Source organism: Zootermopsis nevadensis, unplaced genomic scaffold, assembly GCF_977971745.1.
Source record: "Zootermopsis nevadensis isolate Lab colony 2312 unplaced genomic scaffold, Znev_1.0 Znev_ptg000008l, whole genome shotgun sequence".
NCBI classification, from domain to species: domain Eukaryota; kingdom Metazoa; phylum Arthropoda; class Insecta; order Blattodea; family Termopsidae; genus Zootermopsis; species Zootermopsis nevadensis.
Window position 1 is genome coordinate 11,235,964 of NW_028259140.1, and position 23,743 is coordinate 11,259,706.

At 37.9% G+C, this 23,743-nt stretch overlaps 1 long non-coding RNA gene across 2 annotated transcripts in view; it reads left to right on the forward strand.

Annotated features, from left to right (window-relative positions):
* The window catches only part of LOC110830188 (uncharacterized), a 296,733-nt gene that overhangs the window by 38,694 nt on the left and 234,296 nt on the right, over positions 1-23,743 (forward strand). For both annotated transcript variants that reach the window (XR_015534155.1, XR_015534154.1), the window contains exon 3: positions 1,956-2,054. This is a non-coding gene — a long non-coding RNA (uncharacterized LOC110830188). The remainder of the gene's footprint in view (positions 1-1,955; positions 2,055-23,743) is intronic.

The window sequence follows — 23,743 nt, forward strand, 5'->3', positions numbered from 1 at the left end:
GTTAGTGTTTTGCGTCTACCCTAGTGTACTCCCGAAACGAAGGTGTGGTCATACTCCAGTCTTTGTAGTTGGAATATCAAATAACTTATATTCTTCTGCTTGGTTCTATTTATATGCTGTTAAACGCCGCTGTAACAACTGCAAATGCTATCTAGCATCGAACGAAATTGGGAAATACATGTTCTTAGGTAAGCTGTCCCATTTAGAGATAGATGCCATTAACCTTACGCGTTGTAACCGTCTACATGAGGAATTATCAGTTGATACTAATTATATTTTAACCTTTCTTAGCGATATGTTTCGACAACAAAGTGTCCCTTTATCGTAAATCCAATACAGAGCTCCAATCCTTTGACATATCAAAACTATTCGAAATGTAATTATTTACGCTGTAATTTTTACAGTGGCTTAAATTAATGTTGTTATTAGCAAATTTATTATATGCTATTTTTTAAGGGCTGCATCCTGTTTTGTGTTGAAAGTTAGATTGAATGTTCGTCTGCATGTGGTCTCTTAATAAATATTGAAACTATAACCAATAATTGTTGTGTAGACGGACACTTAACCTTACTTCTATGCTATGTTGTATTGGATTAATGTATTTGTTAATTTGTATACAGTTAGATATATTTGTTACAACACATATAGGTCTATAATTACACTATAGGCTAGTTAAAACATTTACATGCATTAAAATGTTTTACTACAGTTTGTATCCTGTGGATATTTGTCATAACAAGATATGAGACTATCACTCTCTGTAAAGTGGTACAAGAAATTTCAATTCCTTAACAGTTAATAAGCTTGACTGAGGCAAATATGACTGGCTCCAGTGGGTCGTGCCAACTAATTGTTCAATTGTTAAAGATATTCAGTGTCCATTTCTGTCTCCAGCCCTGAATATGTAGACGGTACGTTTCTTTTACGAAATGTTGGTATCTTCCAACAAGTCCACATGACGTTACTACTCAACAGACAAATATCGACATGTTCACCGCAGCGATAGCCTGAAATCTCGAATTCAGTGTTGATTTTGAGTCGTAGTTTCGGCTCAGACAAAAGTCCATCTGGAATTCTTCTTCCTCGTTCTTATTATCGAAACTTATTTCCCTAAACTGTAGTTGAAATTTTAAAATGTCACATTTAATATTGATTTTCGAAGCAACCAAGTAATGAATTGTAGGTTTACAAATTACGTGCTTGGTGGTTGATATAAAAATAGGCGATAATTAATCTAAGAATAAAAAATCTTAATTTTATGATTCTCTTCCCTTATCATTATCCACCCCTTTTTATCTCGGTCTTTCACATATCTTTCAGTAATTTCTTCCAACCCCTGTCACTTCATAACTACGTGTATTCTCCTATTTTTTGATTCTGTATAATTCAAAATTAATGGAGCATATTCGCACGCGTACAACCCTCAACCTTAACATGTCTCCCGGATCGCTGTTTGCCCACCTTACTTTAGACTCTCCATTATTTTAGCGTGATGCGTCTTGTGTCGCTGTCAGCCTAAGGGAAATGTACAGATACCCCCTCCCCCGCGTACTCAAACCCCTCCGCCCAGCTCCACGTATCAACATACTCGTATCTTACAGTAGGCCTATTAACCAGCATTTACGCTAATTAAAAAATGGGGTTCCATAAGGATGGTACACTACCGGTATTTTTCTCCCTTTTTGTCGTAAAATATGTATGTATAAGGGTTGCGGTGGGGACTGATAAAATACGTTCTTATAACCGCAGCGAGAGGGGTGAATGTGCTTAAAAAGAGGAGGGGTGTGAAGTAGTTTTCGGACCAATAGGAACACGGGGCTGCCATGTATCTCCCAGAAGTGACGTCACGGCAAACCAAACCTCTCTCCCTCGGCTTTGCTTTCGGTGGGACCATCTGACGTGGCGTTGTGCTCCTTGGCTTGGCAGTTGTTTTATTTGCTGCCTTGTTGTTGCAGCAACCCCCCTTGCAGTGTGTCGGAAACCTGCTCGTCAAGAAAATAGCAAAAAGTGGATTTATTTATCGCAACTTGGAGATACCCTGGGCGTGGCTTAAGGTACAGTTGTTATTATTATTTTTGTTATTACAGGGCAAAATAAAAAATAAATATGTACAGTAACTTAGTTGAAATTGTGAAAAAGTGTTTTGGAACGACGATAAAGGAAAAAAAATTATTCTGTTGACGAAATTAAAATATTGAATTCAGACGGTCATAGTACTGTGCAGTTAGTTCTAGGGATACTGGGAACGACCCGTTCTTCAAGTGCCTGAGCACTGCGGGTCCCAACTTTTCGTTGGCTTGATCTATAGACATTTTGGTAGGACTCCTTCGACGAGGGATCGGCCCGTCGCAAGGCCTCTACTTGTACACAGGACAGCACAACACAGACATCCATGGCTTGAGTGGGATTCGAACTCACGGTCCCAGCGACCAAGCGGCACAAGGCCAACGCCTCAGACCGCGCGGCCACTGTGCAGTTAGTAATGTTATATTTACCCTTGCCCCGTTAAAGAATCTGAAGATTCAAATATACAGACATATAATTTTAACTGTTGTTTAATGTAGTTGTGAAGGTCTCGCTCACCCTAGGCGGACCACAGGTTTTGATGGCGGTTATTAGCATCTGAGTAGTAAGAAGACAATTTGGACTTGAGGGAGATTAAGTAATAAATAAGTAATCGGATACAAAGATGATTGTCTTCTGGGTTGTAGAGCCGTATAGTCTGGTAGATCACCCCGATGATGGAGGCAGCAAGGACCTTTGTAACTTCGGTAAACGTTTACCAGACTGCAATGTTCTACAACCCAGAAGGCAGCCAGCTTCGTACTCAGAGCCGTGAAAACCTCATACATGACGAGGATGTTCATAATTTCTTTTCTTCAGCTAAAATTGATCAGGTGCTAGAAGATGAATCCAACTACAGATTTTAGGAAGAGCTACTCTGTGTACTTGAGGTGGCACGGTCAGTGTATTTCTTTTGTTTGGGCGTTCAGTCCGATAAGTTCTTCGTCCTTCCTGGTGGCAGACGAAACGTTACACTATCGTACAAGTGACTCACTCCCAGCCTTCCCCTTGAATATTCCACCGGCCAAAAGCTACTGCGACCGCTATAACAGCCCAATAATCAGTCAACAGACCTTGTAGGTAAACAGAATTTATGACGTCATTAATGCAGTCAAGTTCTCGCTATTTTAGATCCATGTAGACTTTTCAGGACTTCAGTCTGAAAAGCCGTGTTTTCTTCCATCTGATTTAGAGCGAAGGTCTTGCATTCATGTAAGAGAAGACATACAATTAGTTTTATATAATTTAATATGTAGTTACTTTTGAAAGCAGCCGAACAAGAAAAAAATACATTATTCTGAGCTGAACACAACTCAGATATGAGCACCACTGACTTTAAATATGACGAATCTGTCAGGTTTGCCTAACTTAAGCCTACAAGGAACTTTTGAGAAAGCAATTAAATACGTTGCAGTTGGCAGCCATGTGAGATATTAACATGGCCTAACACTAGACAAAGTGTCGATATCACACACACGATTGTCACTAATATCCGTCATCACAGAGTTTATTTCGAAAAATTTTCCCTTATTTTTGTACGATCAATTCAATTAATGTATTCCTTAATATTTATGTTTTTTAGTACACTTTAAAATTCACGCGTAAAGACCTCACAGAGCGCAGCTTGATTCCCGACTACCTAGGGGCCCAAATAAGTTGACCGATATAATTTACTTCAAATGCATCGTGAGGTTACTACGATCCATAATTTAAAGTTTATGAACGTGAATATTAATTTATCTGTAAAATTTTAATTCGTGTTCAGATTCCAATTATGGACTTTAAATTTGTCCCAAAAAGTGTGAAATATTTCTTATGTCGCTATGTTTGTTTTTGTCAACACATAAAAATGCTCCATGCAGAAGTTGTGAGTATTTTTATGATTTTTTACGAAAGTGGAAAATGAGATTCGCAAAGCCACATTCTTACTGATTTATGATCTGACCACAGTACCCTGAGAATGAGGATAAAGATTTTACTTGAAACGTTGGTGTTTTCTGCATTAAACTACCTTACACGGCCTGTTGCCCAAGAAGAATTTATTATCCACAATATTATTTTTGTAATTTTGTAAAAAGAAAGCATAAACTTTTTCTCTTTATAAGAACACCTTGTAAAATATATCAGCTCTGATAGTGATGAAGTTGGTCTAGATCAGGGGTCGGCAAACATTTTTTCTAAAGGGCCATATAGCAAATATTTTAGGAGCTGCGGGCCAAGAGGCAAGCTCGAAGATATTTATATAGATAAGCCTACTTATGTAACAAGAACAAACCAAGTTTTATCATATTTATTGAACAAAATGTAACGTAATAATATTAAGTAGACTACAATTGTTTGAAATACAGCTCTACTAATGAGAAGAATGGAATTGCCTGTTATGAGATAACATTTCACCAAACTGAGGTTTAAATTCAGTACTCCCTATCATCAAAATTGATTGTAAATGTTTATCCGTAAATGCTGACCTGTATTGAGATTTTACATATTTCATCTTTGAAATTGTCTTTTCACACAGGTAGGTGCTGCCAAATACAGATATAAATCCCCGAGCATATGATCTTAATTGACCGTATTCATCGCTTGGAAGACATTTATGGAATTCTGTTAGATTCTTCTCTTGAAATTTGCTTTTAAGCTTGTGATCACACTGCAGATTAATTTACTTCCAATTGAAGGTTAGGTGGAAGCTTCTCAATTGTACAGTCAAATGGATTTTGAAATATGGAAATGTCTTCTGCACTTGCATCAAGATCCGAAAAACGCTGCTGGAACTGTATTTTGAGTTCAGAAAATATATCCGCTGCAAATTTGTGCGGGAATGGAGATTTCACTTCTTTTAATTTTTGACAGCATGGGAAATGCACAAAGCAGTTTGAAATTTCAAAGAATTTAAATATGTAAAATCCATTCTTACCTCGCGGGCCGTACAAAAATAGGCGGCGGGCCGGATTTGGCCCACGGGCCGTAGTTTGCCGACCCCTGGTCTAGATGTTAAGGTGGAGAAAAGTTAGTACATATTCGTCTCAGCACCACTAATATGCAGGACGGAATTATTGTACAAAGGTTGCTAAAAAATCCATAGGAATGTGGCAATGTTCAAATATTTAGGAACCACGATGAAGATCAGAAATTGGTTCACGAGAAAATTAAGAACAAAGTAAAACGAGATGAGCGGACATTTACTACGCACATCAGATATGAGAAATACATACAAAATTTTAGTTTGCAAATCCTGAAGGGAAGAGATCAACTCGGAAAACTCTGATGTATGTGGAAGAATAATATTAAAATAAATCTTAGAGAAATCGAGTTTTGGGCATGGATTAGATATATCTGGCTCAGAATAGAGACCGGTGCAGTAAACACGATAATGAATCTCCGTGTTCTTTAAAATGTGAGTAGTTTCTAGACTAGCTGAGGGCATTATTAACTTCTGAAAAAGGACTCTACTCCGCTGAGGTAGTTAAGAAAGCTTCATTAGTCTACAACACAAAAATTCCATGACCATGATGATGGCAGTAAATTGAAACGTACAGAAGTTGAGATATATCTCAAAGGGCTTGTTCTTGTCAAGTTACATGAAAATCTGTCAGTTGGTCGAAAAGTTATTAGGAGGGACATGCACACTGACTTAAGCCTGTATTTCCTTAAGGAAGTTGGGCCTAAACTAAGGTTTGCATCCGCGTATCCAGATTTCCAACTTTCTCTAAGAATTCGAAGGGAACGTAAAAAAAATTACTGGAAACAAGGTAACCGGTAATCGTTCAAATTTTTACACAGAAGGAATGTCAAACTGTTATTAGGATAAGAAGTTGTGGGGTTATATGTTACGAAGTGTGTTCAGAATTATTATGTCAAAGAAATAATTCTAAATTGCAGTAGTTTCTGAATGCTAGTTAACTAACTGGAAATGTTAAGCCAGAATTACCTCATCACAGGAAACTTATGTTACAGCCCTTGGACTCAATAAAAGTAGTCCAACAAGGCACAGTATCACAGAAACACTGAACTTGAACTTAACCTAACCTAACTGAACATAACCTAACACAACATTCTGATTTCCTTTCATTTTTCACATGAATAAAAGTAAATCAGCAAATGTGAGATCAAGTGTTAATGGGTTAATGTGCTCAGAGATAAGCTCCTTGCCAGAAGACATCGTTCCCAACAGAAAGTACGCACCAGATACTGTTTTTTACTGCATGAAACTGAGCAGAATGGCAAAGCGACAGAAAACTGCAAATCGTTCCACAGCGACGAGCAGGAAGAAATCATTCGAGAGATCGAGCCTAATCCAGAGAAAAGGAAACAATGAACTGAACGAATTTGACTTTGGGTGAAAATGTGTTAAACACAAGAGACATTGGTTTACTGAAATGAGTGGCTTCACGGATTGGCCGCACAGCTGATGAGTAATAAATTATCATCACTTCTAAAATACCTTTTGGCGAGGACCTCGTGATTACGGCCAGAGAACACAGGATAGACCAAAATACAAAACACAACAAAGAAAATACCAAGAACTTTCCCTGTTAAACAAAAGTAGGATTTGAGGTTTTTACGACGGTGACTCTGAAGATGTTTGTCTTCCGGGTTGTTGCGCCGTGTAGTCTGGTAACAGCTTACCGACGTTTCACAGGTCCTTGCTGCCTCCATCATCAGGGCGACTCGTGTATTTCTCATTATCGAAAAGAAAAAATTGACGTGTTCTTGTAACTCTTTCTAGTCTTCGCCTTTTATTTCAGTTTAGGTAACAGTTACAGCATGGCTCACCAGTTCTGCTCTGCTCCTCCACGGTTTGATCGTTTCAGCTCTTTCTGAGACGACTGTTTTTTATTTTGATGCTAAGTTTAAAGTAGGGTGCTAACGTCGATAATCTATTTCCCTGCATTTTTCAAAATGCTTCAATTCTTTTGATGGCCGCTTATTTCTTCCAGTGTAGTTTGACTTTCAATATCTTCATTAAATTATATCTGTAATCATTTGGAGGTTTGATTTTGTGAATATTATCTGTGGTCCTAGAAATTTCATCTGCGGTGCTTCGAAATGTCGGTTCTTTCTGTTGTTCAAAACCCACCTCTTACTTTAATAGTTGAGTCTTACCTTTGATGCTATATAATATATTCTTAATTTAATCTGGGATGTCATTTGTTTTCTGAAATACTTTCTGTTATGCCTTCTTCCTATTTTATGTCTTTTTTAAAATCTTAAAAATTTGTTCATTGGTATCTAAACTTAAAAAATCCGTTAGTAACTTTTTCTTAAGCTTTTATTTGTCCTCTGGTCGTTTTTCTAACACGCGCCATATTATTTTCGTTAATTTCATTTTGATTAGCCACTAATTGTGCCGATAACACTGTCATAATACGCAACATAAAATACTTTATTTTATTACAGTTTATTTGGAGAGTAGCCCGACTATAATCGGGCCTATATACAGTTACATTCTCCTTGTAGAATCTGAAGGACGCAACTAACATTCGCACTTGAGTTCAAGTCGGATAAATTCGGAAAGAAATGAGAATTTTGAAATTATGCAAGTGAAATATGTATCCCAAAATACACGATTCATTATTAATACCAAATATATTCCGGATCGGTATTTATATCTTCGTTTTTACGCCTTTGTGTTTGATGTTTATAGTCGGAATATAAATATATTAAGAAAAATGTTATATTAATATGAATATACTGTTTTCTCCATTAGAGATTACATGTCTGGTTCGTCCAAGAACGTAACATGTAATATGGATTATGAATCGCATTTATTATTAAACGTTTTATCGAAGAAATAAATATGTGTGAACAAGGAAGCGCTGAGACAGGAAAGTGGCAGAGATGGAAGTTGTGGTTCCGTAGGAGGATATTTCTTTATCAGTTGAATGAATATGTAGCTTCTTGCCCGAGGAAAGGGCCTGCATATGTGACGCAGTTCATTCAGATGAAATAGAAGAAACTGTTGAAACTAGGGTTGTTCTAGTATTTATGCCGTCTTATTGAAGCTTCAATACAGCTGGATTAAATGTTTTAATGGGCTAGTTCATGCAAGTCAGATGAAAGGAAGTAATAAATGCACAAACAAAGTTCGTGGAGAAGCTCACCTGTCGAAGAAATGAGTCTAAGGATAAGACATGAGATGGAAATGTGATATTAAATTAAAACTAGAGAAGAAATTTGTGAAAATTTCAAACTGAAAAAGAATCTGTGTTGAACCTTCGAGTTTTGTTGTAAGATAAAGTCTTCTAATTAATGGGTTAGTTCGTCATTTTGCTAGAAGGTTCGATCTTCTTAGTTTGATATTTTTCTTTTTAGTTTCTTTAGTTAGATGATTTGTTCGTCTTCAGTGCGATGTTAATTGTTTAATTTCTTCGACGGTCAGATAGTTGATTAGAGGAAACTTGTTTTGTCTGATCCATTGATAGTCGCTGTATTAGATAACCAAATATTCAATAGGTAATTTTATCTCGATGTAGAAAGCGATAATTCTGATGTTTCATTTTAAAACGTTGTAGCGAAAGTTTGCTTAATGTTACAAGCTGCCAACTTCCAGTTATGTAAATTCTTGTATGAAGATTAACAATTCGTAATTTTTAACGTGTAAATGTGTTTATACTGCAGTTCAACTGTATTATAATAATAGAATCCTGTGACTGGGTCGTTCATAAAAACAGGACGTTTAATGTATAATCTGAAGCTTTCACGGCGACAAAGTATAATAAATTATTCTTGTGCTACCAGCCGTGTCAGGTGGCTTAATCAAGAAGACACCTACGTTTCCAGAACCATATTCTTCCTCGTCCTCATTAAACCACCTTACACGGCTAGTAGCCCGAGAAGAATTTATTATAGGACGTTTAACGTTTAAACAGCTTTCTTATCCCCCTTAATACAAAGTCAGTCCATGTCGTAATTGCATACTGTAGCAGCCTCAGAGAAATCTGCAGAATATAAGTATCTTAAGTCGTACAAGTCGGCTTATTTTTTTTCTGAACTGAAATTTTTCTTCGAATTTTGTAAGGTCATATAATGAAAATATACAAGCATAAAATGCAGAGGACATTTTGGACATATTTGTTTGAAATAATAATGTAAGTAGACCTACATAATGAGGTGTTCCGGAATTTTTCTCTGTTAGGCCCAAGATGTATTAAGCCTACGATGAGGCTGGTGGTTAATGAGAAAACCAGCGAAGCAGTCGTAATTTGGATGCATTACATCATGGGAAGACTATCTGAAAGGCGTGGACTAGGATGTATATTTAATAGATCGTAAATAAATAATTCTTAAAATTGTGAATTGCGTTGAATTGACTGAGTACGACCCTTTGGTAAGTTTTTTATGATGATGATGATGATGATGATGATGATGATGATGATGATGATGATGATGATGATGGTCCTCCAGGCTCCGTAATGGGGCTGAATATCGTTTGATGAAGGAGGTGCTATGTGACAAACGAAAGAACAGTGCATGGAAATTACGAGTCACTGTTGCAAGCTCGTGTTCATGAAGATTGTGGCAACTTGATTCAGAAATGTAGAAAGGGCATCGCGTTTAGTCTGTGTGTGTGTGAAAAGAGGATTTGAAGAAGTGGCTATTACGCCTAACACTTAACCTCCGTCCAGTTCATAACACAGTAAAGTTTAGAACACTTCTGAAACTACAAAACAAGTGTGATTTCCTGACAGCATATTTATATTGACGGATTTAATTTTACCGTTAATTATTTTATACTTCGTCTCACCAGTCTGTATAGGCCTATTTCACGAAACTTCTGTGTAAAAACACAATTACGATAAAACTAGTGGAATTATTGGTGTATTGATTTTCATCAGCATTTTGAATCTGTTTGTTCGTGTTGTCTGGAATCTCTGTCCAGAAGTGTGCGTCTTCATTGCACACACTTTATTGATCTTTTTTCGTCTGCAGAAGAATTTCGCTAGTTCACCCCTAGATGGCTCTAATGTGGGCATTTGTTCCTCGGTCTTAGATATTCCATAGTTTTTGTAACAATGATGTTTGTTTAAACGATCAAACAACAAATACACAAACAAAGCCTTGTGTTCATTCGGAGATTGGGCAATTAAAACGTTTCTTGATTATAATAAGACACTGAAAGTATTTCTATACGTGATTGCTGTCTTGGAATGAGGCATAATTGAAGTGAAGTGCTTCATCGGACAGTATTCTTGTTTGTGCTGAAAGGAGAATTTGAATTTGGTATAACAGACTAGATGTAAGGAGGTTTTTATGGCGGTGAGTCCGAATATCTCGCATATGTATTTATTAAACACAGAAATTTCCTGACTTATGTAGCTTTAGGGTACTCGTATAAAGACGATTACGTCGGAATGACATTTAGTTTGGTTGAGGAAGTACAGAATTTTGGTGAAGAAACCTCTTTGAATGTGGTCGGCTACTTGAAAGACAGAGAAACGGTGGGATTCTTCGGATAGAAGACAAGACAATCTCTATCATTACAGGAGGACATTTTAAAACGTGGGCAAACTCCCACCCCCTCTAATCCGGATCGGAACAGCGCTCAAAGTGTCTGAGCGGTCAAAGCTTGCACCGTAGATAGCCTTCATCTCCCTTTTTTTTCCAGAGGGAAACTGTTAGCTGGCGCTTTCATCTCCCAATGTCAGATTCTCAAGCTTCGTGACAAAAATTGTGGGACTGCCGACACAAAGGAAATGGGATAAACTGGAAGCTTTAGCTGGGTTTGATGCTAGATGATCGTGTGACAGTGTCGGGTCCCACAAAAGAGGACGCTCCATCGCAGGCTGCTGCAAGAAAAACGCATTGGTCCAAAAATCTACTCTTCATTTCGATTCCAGCCTTAAATATACACGTATTTTGATCGATTTAAATTATTATCTTAACTACACCGAAAATTTGCATGTAAAACTAACTTCAAGTCCCTTTGTGTTGCGAAGTATACACTGAGCTCGTCAAGAAATGTCTTGGTCTTATAGAACCCTAATTCCACTGTCATGTTCACAAAATCCCGTCATTAGACCCCATCTTCAGCCAAATCATTTCAGTTCACATCTTCGTCATCTACTTCTCTAAGCTGAGCTTTAATATTGTCCTCCTACCTTTGCCTAGTTCTCAAACAGTCACTTCCTCTTAGAATTTCCAACCAAAAGTTTATAGGCCTATTTTTCCATCACGTCTGCTTATCCTTGCTTTATTTTATAATAAATCCCTGACCGTTTCTGTTTAGGGTTTATAATTTCATTCTGAATTATATTCGTATTTTAGAGCCAGCAACGGGTTCCCTTGAGTTAGGTAAGCATATAACAAGTATTATTTATCTTCTTTTCCGGTTTAACAATTTTTATACATTTTCCGGTACCCTTTTACGGGTCCCCAACTTATTTAGTTGGCATGATCTATGGACATTCAGTAGGACTCCTTGGATGAGACAAATATTATTTATATATAAATATTTGCAGTTTTTCCTTTTTTTCAATAGGCCTTTCTGTAATTTTTATGTCACTGTGTAAGAAGGCGACTCCAGAAGGAGTATTGATGTTGGCCAGTCTAACTAATATAGTGATATTTTAGGTTCTCATGGAGGTGAGTATGACGTATTCTGGGTTGTTGCGCCATGCAGTCTGATAGACGTTTACAGACGTTTCAGACGTTATCGCTGCCTCTATCCTCAGGTAGATTGCGCTGAAAATAATCCTATTCATACACCCGATTTGAGAAACTAAAATCTCATTTAACTAAGTCAGTAAATGTAAACAATTGACCAAAAGTAATAGGTCTTTAAACTTTAGTAACTTAAATGTTACGGCCATAAATTCTCAAGACTTGCGCAGTCGATATGTAGGTGTTTTTTTAATAAATACAAACATTTCCCTAGATATGTTTCTAAATACTTACCATTCAAATATTCAATATCCACGTCACATCTCAAAGAAAGGAACAAATATCATGCCATCGGCGAATGCTTTTAATACTTGTTTTCCGTTGTATACTTGTTTCTGTTGCATCTTACAACGTCAAGCTGCAAGGTGTATCACCGCCGGTCACGAAAATGGGAATACAGTGACAACTTGATGTCTGTTTTATTGATCTGACACTCTGTGTTCTTGTTGCGGTTACCAGTCCAACAAGTATTGCTCGGTATGTCATTATCAATCTCTTACGATAGCAGTCAACTGTCTCTTTCCATGGAAACCATATCAAATGGACAGCCTGTTTCTCAGAACTCTGAATGTGCACATATAGTGGAAGACGTGAGTTAATTTTTGTTGTCATTGATTAACACGTCTGGAAAGGCGTCTTCCATATCGGAATACACAGATGCGTTGTTTGCAAATTCTGAATTATTAATAAAATATTACGTCGGTTTACTTATTTAGACAACTTCTGTTTCTAACTATACAAATCATGTGATGTTAATGACTTCTTTAATTAATATGAATAGAAGTCACTAAGTCACAAGGCCCTTTATCACCTTGGTAGCATATTTTTAGAGTCAAATCCTTATCAAAACATTTTTTTATGCTGACTTTTTTTTTACACTACAAACAATTACTTTTCCATTGTTTTGTATTTTCCGAAAATCTGTAACCATACATCACTGTATGACTGTATTGTAAGTGGCGCTAGTGTCGACTCCACCTCACAAGTTTGTTCGTAGGCCATGTTGGTATTATGTGATGTCTTCGACCAAAAACGTTACAACATTAACAGTTAAAACCAAAAGTTCTATAAGGTACCCAACACATTTTGCAAGATTATAAAGTAGAAAATAATATAACTTGTTATTTTTATCGGCACTTCTGGTGGAAGTCCACTTTTCCATTTCTGAATGTTGTAGAACATAACCTCAAAATGTCCCTCTGTCACTACGCTTCATGAAAGCATTTGTTTTTGTATGTTTTTAAGAAATTGTCACCATTAATTTTATATCAGCATTATTTTGTCTGAGGTCTAGTCATCTAGCGCAATAAATAGTATTTTGAAGGTTGCTGGTTCGATCCTAACCACCACGACAAACTTAAAATAAGAACTTACAAATATGTCTGTCAGTGAAATTACGAGACTATAGCCAACTATCGAACGTTGTGCACATAAAATAAGCTACTCCTTGGCCAATGTCTAACATGATTTTGGCACAGTTAAATAATGATTTTCAGACATCTTTAGAGAATCTTAATGTCATCATAAAAACTTTCATGTACGTTATCTCGGTTTATCAACAACAAACGTAAACCATTCTATTTTGTGTGGCTGTCAAGCAGTTATTTGGTTCAAAATTTTCATCACTTCAGAGAACTGCAATCCATTTTCGACGATGAGCAGTTTCGAAATACGTTCTTTACCTTTACTGACCGTTCATTGGTCTTTGTGATTATTGCAGACATGTAGCCACTGACGGCAGTCAACAGTAGAGATGTTACACTATACGGACTCTGTTTCTGTTCTTGAGGAACGTAATCAAAAGTATCAACAGATTCAGTCATAAATCTTGTTTTAGGGAATTTTAATAAGTAAACATTGGTCTAACAGAACGTTTAACCAAAAATATCTTAGATATATTTTTGTTACACACCCGTCCATTTTATGATAAGTCTTTTGTGAATAAATTTTATAACGTTTGACTTCAGATTCGTGTTAATTTGCCTATATGCATTCATTTTATACATTAAACCACATGATCAGAACTTACCTAGACCCTATTTTTAAGATATTTAGAATTGCAACTTAGTTTGTGAGTCATGTTTAATGTTATTGACGGGTTTTTACTTACGGGTACTTGCAGCCCTGTTCTATGCTGTTATATTTACTGGTATTCTAAACCCTGTTCTGTTCTACTGTCCAAAGACGTGTGCGATTTTTTTGTACGCCTTGTACAAGGGGCTGTTTATTACGTTCTGCCATCCTGTTCCTCGCACATCTGTGTTGTAAGCAGGGCTCGATCCGGAAAAAAAGAGGAGCAAAGGAGCATACAAACTGCGCGGCTGACAAACAAGAGCTCTCTCCCTTGTCCCATAACATCCGGGGTTTATTGCATAGTTTGTCTGTCAAGATTGGATTGAGTTAAAGAAAAATAGCATTATGTTTGCAGACAAGCGTCGAACTGGGGACCCAGCAACGGTCTCCATAACAAACCGTGAGAACTACCCTCTCTACCACCGCACTTCTTAGCATTGATTTCAACAAAATTTAATACTTCAATGAGTGCATTTATAACCGTGGGAGAACTTTCAGTGAATGAAATTATGTAAAAAGAGAAGAGGACAAAGAACGAGTTTTATGTGGGTGGAAGAACGTTAATACGGCTGTGTGAAATGCTTAATCAAAATACTTTATTCTGAAAGTAGGTTCGGCCTTGAGCAAGATTTTGTTTTAAAGTTTTAATCCACTTAAAATGATTCCAACGGGTGTTGAATAGACGTAAATGTATAACAGTGCATTTTTCATTGCTCCACTCAACCGTGAAAGTTATCGAAAAAATATTTACCCATTTGAAGTAGAAGCTCGTTTAAATAATATTTAAAAATTCAGTCCGTACCGCAAAGAAAATAACACTTCTCCATTACATAGATTTTATGATTAATGTTTTTAAGGATATTATCGTTGCTTGCGCTGAGATTCATACGAAACCCACAAATACAAAATGAATATTTATTTATGGTTAAAGTAACTGAAATATATCATATAATTACCAGTGAGCTTTAAAGAAGTGGGATATATATTTGAGTCAAAATTATAATAAAATGACTTGAATTTGCAATTTATTAGTTGAAAAGATCATGGGGAATGAGAAATAACTTTTACGTCGTTGACCTGTCCAGTATATGCTATTAAAAATAAAAAAGCTCTGGGGTCAATCAGAGCCGTGACCTCCCGAAACGTCGAAACAACAAAGAGGTTCATCTTGTACTAAGACCGTTATCTGACCCTCAGCAGGGTGGAGTCCGAGCAGCAACGATCAGCGTTAATTATTTCGAACTTGCACTGTGCAAGTCCATAAAATCAGTTTTTATATTTAATTCTGTAAAATATGACCCGGGGGGAGCGATTATGAAATGAATGGTGATGGTTGGTAGCAGTAGAAGAAGCCTTTAATAAAAGTCTGTATCGTATATAATTGTACAGAAACTTGCCCCCCCCCCCGCTTCTTTACCAACCCCCTTTATCCATATTTCTTGCCATCTTAATGCCCCTCTTTCTTACGAATGGCAATGACATAGAGCTGTACCATCCGGGGGGGGGGGGGGGAGACACTTCAGTGAGTTCAGTAAAAACAGTGACGCTGTGTGCTAACATGTGGGGATGCTGGAAGTTTGCTCCGAAAATTTGATTTAAATTTTTATATTATTTTATAGTTCTGTTTATTAATTTAATATTATCATTCATTTAATTAATCCTTCTCAGATAAATTGTAGTAGACAATGTGTTAACAAAAAGTGTAAATTACGCGTTGTAAATTTGAAGCTGCCGACAGAGGATGAATTAAAATTTTATAGGCTGTATGGTTTGGTAGCATTGAACGCAGAAATTTGAAACACTGACTAGAAATGACCATCGAAACGAGATAAAACTCTAAGGACGCGTTTCGTAAATGAAGGAGCCATGTGGACCAGAGCAAATGGGTTAATGCCACGCGAAATTGTTCGAGTGCTTTCATAACAAGGACAAATACTTTTATTGGTACAGTGAAATTAATGCGTCACTATGTCTGCATGACTTATTGAGCCCTAATAGGGGTGGACAAACTGACTCGACTTATGTGTCAAAAAAATAATTAAAATACTTTTCGTCTTTTCCGAATGAAACAACTTGGCTCTCTCTTGAACGTTGTTGACAAAATGTTCCAAATAATTTTTAAACTACACTTTGTTGATAAGATTTGATGTTGAACCATGTTTATTCATCAATGTTGCAAAAATATGAAGATAAGAATTGTACTGCCGTTCAACATTCTGTATTTTTTACCTTCAGCAATATTTTATTTGTTCAGAAAATTATATTTTAAATTCAACCAAACCATTAGAGTTGCTAACAGAAGAATGTTAAATAGAATTTGAGGTTCTGACGCCGGCGAGCATGAAGATGGCTGTCTTTTGGGTTGTAGCGTCGTGTAGACTGGTAGAAGATTATCGACGGCGCTACTACCCAGACGACAGCCATCTTCAGAAGAAGACTAAATTCCACCATTTTTTCTTTCAGCTCCATTATTCTAATGAAATTTGTTTACGTAAAACTTTTCTCCTCCACGAGGTTTGAGTCACATGTAGCCAATAGACGCAAACTGCGTTCGTACATTTATCTAGAACGTTAGTTACGAGGTGCAAAATAAACTTTTACCTGCGTAAATTCTAGTGATGGTATACAACATGAGGCTGCATTTACTGTGTATAAAGAGGTAATGTTGAGGTGGTGGTATTATAGCAAAGATTAGAAAGAGAGAGACACATATGAATCATAAATCCCGTAAGGCAGCTTGTTCGTAGAAGATCAAACATATTCGGAAATAAACTTATTGTTTGCGTAAGTTTGAAATGATGAAGTCAAGTTATCGGATAAACCTAGAACAATGTCTGCATGGTTAATGATGTGGATATAGTCTTGCATGAAGCATAATATGGAGAAGTAGAAAGTTACTCACCTAACCAATAAATTTCCCACCTTTTATAAAACCAATGATCCCGCCGCTGGTTCGTATCCTGAGCGACATAAATCCAGTCCTCCCACCCTATTTACTCAAGCTCCATTTTAATATTAGAGCATATATTTCCACCTATACCTAGGTTTTCTTTAAGATTTATTACCGAATTCTGTGTAATTTCTCATCTCTCCGATAAGTATAATTCATCGTTCTCCTTGGCTTGATTATCCTAAGAATATTTGGTAAAACGTAGGCCTAAAGATTGAGAATTAATATCACACACTCATATTGTCACAGTAAAAGTAAAGTGAAGTTTGTCCCACTATACGCCATGTAGGCGTTTGGGGTGAGTGGAGGTATAGCTCCTCTCTTCCTTGACCTCGGCACTAGATGGGGGTGAGTGGTCAGTATCACGCCCCGGCCGGCTTCACCCCCGGGAAAGGACCCCGGTACCCATTGTAGAGGAGGCTGGGTGGGCTCCAGAGCCGGTCTGGACGCAGAGGCTAGAGGAAAAATCCTCTGCCCTCGTCGGGGATCGAACCCCGGTCGTCCAGCCCGTAGCTAGTCACTATACTGACTGAGCTGTCCCGGCTCATCATATTGTCACAGTACAACATCAAAATAAACTATGAAGCTACGCAACAGTTATTCACTTTTTTCCAGCGTACTATCGCGTTATTGTTCTTGGATTCAAAATTTATCCTCGGTACCCTACTCTCAAACACCCTCTTCCTTTGTTGTAAGAGTCCAAATTTCACACCGTACAAAACAATAAGTAAAATTGTAGTCTTGCATGTTTTAATCATTGTTAGTTCCGAGACGAGAGGACAAAGGATTCTTAAGGGCTTCAATTATGTCACTGGTTTACATAATATATGCATGCTCATACATGCCAATTGAGCTCGACTCCCTCGTCTTGTGCTCCGACAATTATAATTATTAAACCAATCATTAATTACATTACTTTTTACTGCTGCTACTTTACAAAGTCTAATATGATTTTGCATTATTTTTAATCGAAGTTTGTCATGTCTTCCCACTCATTTTTATTTATCATTTTTCCCCATTCCTCCCTATACGTATTTAAACACAGTCCAAATTTAGCTAGTTTCCCCCAAATTTAAAGCATTTTAATTTATTCTGAGTGCATTTTTGATTTGTTACCTTTATCTCCAAATGTTTTTCCCCTGAATACTATGTCCTGCAGTGTTTGCGTGGCATGCACTGAGATATTGTTCTGAGTTATGAATCGGGGTATGTATGGAAATGGTCGTGGTATATTTTAATGCAGGCCTAGTCTCCCAGTATGTTCGGCGAGGCTGTTAAAGGTTTCGAACCAGATAAGCAAGTCAGACTGATTACGCTGTGCTAACCCACTGTCACTACAAAATGTTTGCGTCAGCTCCAATGTGTCTGTCTGCGCGTGGCGTGGGCGGGGGGTTAAAACTGAACGCTGACCTCTTCGCCGACGTGCATTTCGCACCAGATTAGATGTTGGTCTAATCAGCAAGTGGGACAAAAAATGTTTTCCCAATGGCTTCAGTACAATCCCAGGAGCTGTGAAGAAGGCAAATGGTGACTGGCAATTTCGGAACCCGACTCGTCTAACTGTAAGCCTACGCAGCTGGGGGGAGAGGCCACGCTTTCATGGTTGGGCAGGCACTTGGCGTAATTTTCGCATGTCTCGTACTTGTGTCATGAACGCCTGATTGAAGGACGGGCGGTTGGAAGGGCAAGTCCGTTAACAGGCAACTGGCGGACCGCGGACCACATCTCGCCCGCAGGGCTTCCACACGTTCAAGAAACACGCAAAGCATCGTACGTGACAACAGTATAGACAATTATACAAGATTTTAGGTTATCATAGCGGCTGATAAGAAGATAGCTGTCTTGTGGGTTGTAGTGCAATGTAGTCTGGTAGACGTTTACCGACGTTTAAGAGGTTCTTGCTACAACCTCCTTCACTAGTCGTCGCCCTAATGACGGAGGCAGTATGACCTCTGAAACGTTGGTTAACATCGACCAGACTACACAGCGCAATAACCCAGAAGACAGAAATCTTCATATTCACCGCTGTGAGAACCTCAAGTCTTACATCGGTAAACTTCTACCAGACTACACGGCGTTATAACCCAAAAGACAGCCATCTTCATAATCGCCACCGTGAAGACGTTAAATCTTACTTATGGTTACTTTTCTGACGGAAGTCGCTTAGTGACAGAAATGGGCCTAAAACAAAATTTCTTTATGATAATAAATTGGGTTGTAAATTTTCATAAAATGTTACGGTACAGGCTCACAATTTATTTTTTAAATATATTAGTTATTCAGATCGATGACATTTACGGAGTAGCGTGCGTTGACAAATGCAAATAATAAGTAACACACTGGCACACACAGACTGTACCGAGGTAACAGCAGAATTACGCTTACTCTGTGCTGTTGTTTTGACATATGGCGTAACGAGGCAGGCCTGGGGCAGACCCGCCATGATGGTGAAGCCGAACACACAGCGCTCATCAGCAGTGCGATTGTCTACAGTCACGATGTCAGCTAGTGGAGGAAGATGTAAGCATTAGACATTTATTGGAGTACACGCAGTCTCAGAGTTTGTTTCTTGATATTTTGGTATCCCTTCATTCTCTCTGGTATTAATTTGATGCAAATAAAGAGACAAGCCAGCGTCACTGTGTAGCGAAATATCGATCAAATATCGTTATCGTAATCGAAGACGCTGTTTGTTTTCTCATGTCCTTCAAGGTTAATTATAAAATATTATAATAAAATAAATCGCGACTGGTAGCTTCCATTGTACACAGGAGCAAAGTGTTTTGTTAAGTCCAGCCTACATTATGTCGGAATTTTTTTACTAAAATATTCAATTTTTTAAAGAAAGCTGTATTATTTCTATACATCAAATTTGCGAAGTGATTCTAGCATAATAAAGTTTGATTTGAGCTTCTTGTAAAGTAGAAATTAATAGTGGATTGACATAGAATAACATGTTTACCTAGGCCTACGAACTTTGGTTAAGACCTGAAATACATGCCGATAATATATCCAACCTGTGTGTTATAATTAGCAACTGGGGATACTGGGAACGACCCGTTCTTCAAGTGTCTGAGCACTGCGGGTCCCAACTTTTCGTTGGCTCGATCTGTAGACATTCGGTAGGACTCCTTGGACGAGGGATCGGCCCGTCGCAAGGCCTCTACCTGTACACAGGACAGCACAACACAGACATCCATGGCTTGAGTGGGATTCGAACCCACGGTCCCAGCGACCAAGCGGCACAAGGCCCACGCCTCAGACCGCGCGGCCACTGCGAACCCCATAATTAGGAACATAATAATAAATCCCAAGAATTTCAAAACACAATGTGCAGACCTATTTCCTTCTTGCATTAAAATCGAAACAACCCCCACAATGTGAGGGACCAAATTAAAAGAGTTCAAAAGTTCCCGAAATGTTTACCTGGCTGCAGACGGTTGTGCCCAGATATTTCCTAACCATGAATGATCCTCTAATATCATCCCCTATCTTTAATAAAAATATCGGTATTCTGCAGGATAATCGAAGAGTGACGCAATCCATTCCTGACATATGTTTAGTTCGTCAAAAAATAAATTACAATTAAATCAGAAAACAAAAACAATTTTGTTTGAAGTGATGGAAATGTCAACTGCGTTCAAAAAACTGAATGGCTTCTGTCGTATACGCACACTGTACCACGTATAAGGTTCACCAGACGAAATATTTTCGATTTGTTTTGCACAGGAGAATCGAAAAATGTGTCCCTTAAGTCATTTCGGTACGTTAAGTGCGAACACTTGTCCTTGCGCTTCGGCTGTTGAAAGATCTCTCGGACTGGCGTAAGTTACAGCATGACGTGCGTGACCTGCGTGGGATCTTGTATAGTCTCAGGGATAAATGGTACAAGCGCAGATCACTTCACGCGTCAAACAAGAACCCTATCGAAAACCATAAAGACCAAAAACATAATTTTACTTACCTTTTGCCTACGTTCCTATATTAACTGACGAATAAAATTAGTTGAATAAAAATTTACTTGGATATTATCCATCGTCTAGTAATAAAACGTAAAAAACGTAAAACGACGTTTCGGAGATGAGACTCTTTCTCCGTCTTCAGGTTCCTACTCAGTTGGGCCCACTAGATAGAGCTAATCCCTATCTCCGGACAAAGTAAAAAGTGAAAGTCCCAGAATAAAAAGGCATAATCACACCATCCATCCGTGGGACGTAAAAGAATAGTATGTAGAAATCAAAATTCATAAACACGATAAAGCCAAAAAACAAAAACTCACAAAAGGTGGGAATAAATACACAAGAATATTAATACGAAACTCGATGCCCACTTTGGATTTCTTGAGAGATGACAGGTATCCAAATAGGAGATAAATCCAAACTAGGCTGGCTGATAGGATTGGCGAGTAGTGCCATGTGTGCCGCCTCCTTGTATTTTCTGTAGATGGTATTGGGTTCAGTTAATAATACTTTGGCTCCATCCCAACAGACGTTTTTTACGTTTTATTACTAGACGATGGATAATATCCAAGTAAATTTTTATTCAATTGACTCTTCACCATCGTCAAGAAGTTTTAGATTTGAATAAAATTAGGTTCATCGGATCGTCACATTTTCTTCGTGTTCACCAACTAAAGAGGAAAAACCGAACTATAATATTACAGTGGATACCAGCCCACTGCCAAATACTTGGAAACGAACGAGCTGACCAACTAGCCAAGAAAGGGGCTAAGGTACTGCAAATAGATAACAAAGCATCATCTCTCCACTCCATCCAGTTATTCATACGACAAGCCTTGAGGAACAAACACTTTGAACAGTCGTCAGCACAAATTTAAGAGAAACAATGGAAGGAGTCACTACTGAACATCCCAGATTGGCAGCATTCCGCCAAGCACCTCCACCGGATTGGCATCTACACCGAACCACCCTGTGTTATTCGTAACCAAGGACAGTCACCACCTACAACACTGCCCAGCTTTGAAGAGCAGCAAACTTTGTGATCGCTACTGGGAAGCAAGACGTGTTATGGGTCAAAGATGAAATTCTATGTATCTGAAATTTGACATAAATAACATTTTAACCAGCCGACCGATTTTTACGAAACGTAGTATTAACAGTAGCAACAGTGAGCCGTTAAATAATGTTTGATAATAGACCTTGGAAACAGAAACAGCTGTTGCTTTAAACAGACGTGCGGATTTTTTTTTGACAGCCATAACTAATGGTGGAATGGTACTAGGAGTGTAACATTTCCCGTTAAGGTAGATTAGAAACGTTCTAATCAAATTGTACATGAATTATTTCTTAAATATTGCTTATACGCTAAGTTTTACAAATGTACCAAGAGAAAGAAATATTATTTTAAAATCCGGACAATTTTTATAGACAGAATCAGTATCTAATGAAGTCTTCCAAAAAATAACATTGATAATAATAACCTGTAAAACATTTATGATTTAATTCAATTCTGACTGCAAATGAGGTCAGAATGGTAGCCCATGAACGAAACTGAGGATTTATTGTCTCATAGAGTCCCAAATACTCTAAATCATATCAACTGATGTTCGTCGTGGAGTGCGTGAGCTTTTGTGCGTGTGTGCGAGTGGGTGTGGTGTTTACGCTAACATAATCTCAAAGGGAAAAAAACGAACTAACTCCATGGTGCAGATTCCTGGTTGAGAAGCTTATAGTGAGCTCACTAATCAAAAAATTTCTCTCCCTTTAAGGAACCCTGAAGGTCCATTATCGTGTTCACACAGGTCCACAACCGATCCTGTCCTGAGCTAGATGAATCTAATCAAGAGCCTCAAACCATGTTTCACAATGATGTGTTTTAATATCATCCTCGCACAGTCTAAGGGTGTTTTAGACACGCCATCTCCTACAATGTTTGGACCTAATGGGTAAACAAATAACAGAAAACATGCGCTACAACCCAGAAGCTATTGATCCACAAAAAATTTAAAAACTAAAGTTATCAACAACCACTTTACTCATTAAACATTTTTTTTATTATACCGAGCAGGTTGTAGTGGATTTTTGATTAAGAGGTATCTGGTTTGAATCTCGGCTGCCTTGCCAGCTTTCATAACTGAAAGTATCTTCTGTGCTTGTTCATTATCTTTAGGCGAATGCCAGAATATTGCTCAAAATAGATTATAACTGCCTCCTTTCAAATTCTTAAATCCACATTAATTCAAATACCTCCCTATTCACAATTATATAACAGATCTTATTTAACGAAAGCTGTAGTTTGTAAGCTCCTATACTCGGATTCCTGATAGATTTAAGCTAATGTTAAAAGTTTAAAGAAATTAACTCTTGAACGGAAGATGAATCGTGGGAAATTTAGTTTTCCTCTTATGGCGGACTGAGCTGATAACTGAAATTAACTCTTGAACCGAATCTCCCTGATGAAGGAGGCAGCAAGGACCTCTGAAACGTCGGTAAACTTCTACCAGACTACACGGTGCCACAATCCAGAAGACAACCATTTTCAGGGCATTAAAATGTCTCGCTGTTGTTAGGCTACCACATTTTGTGGAATTATGTTAAGTGATCCCAATTTGATGTGCCCTGTGTTTTGCTGAGTGGGATATTCCATATCGCAAGTTTAATGCAGGGAATTATTTGTTCATACACTACTTTGCTCTTAGCGTTTCGGTGAAATTTTCTTGCTGTGATATTTTGGAACAGACATGGGGCTTTACGCATATAATTTCTTTCATTGTAATTATATTATCCAACGAAAATCGACCAATACGCATTTTGCCGGTGCATCTCCTGAAATTTTACGCGTAGGTACAGTGGAACCTCAATATAACGCGGGTTTCGGGGGACAGCTTCAGTACCCACGTTATATCGCCTGCTGAGACCAATAGTGACGTAACTCATAAATCACAGTTTCGAGAAAAATGCCTTCGAACTTTTGCCGCAACTTCGATCTTTCATTCCTCGTCCGCCATACAACTTATTCCAGTAATTCCTTTTA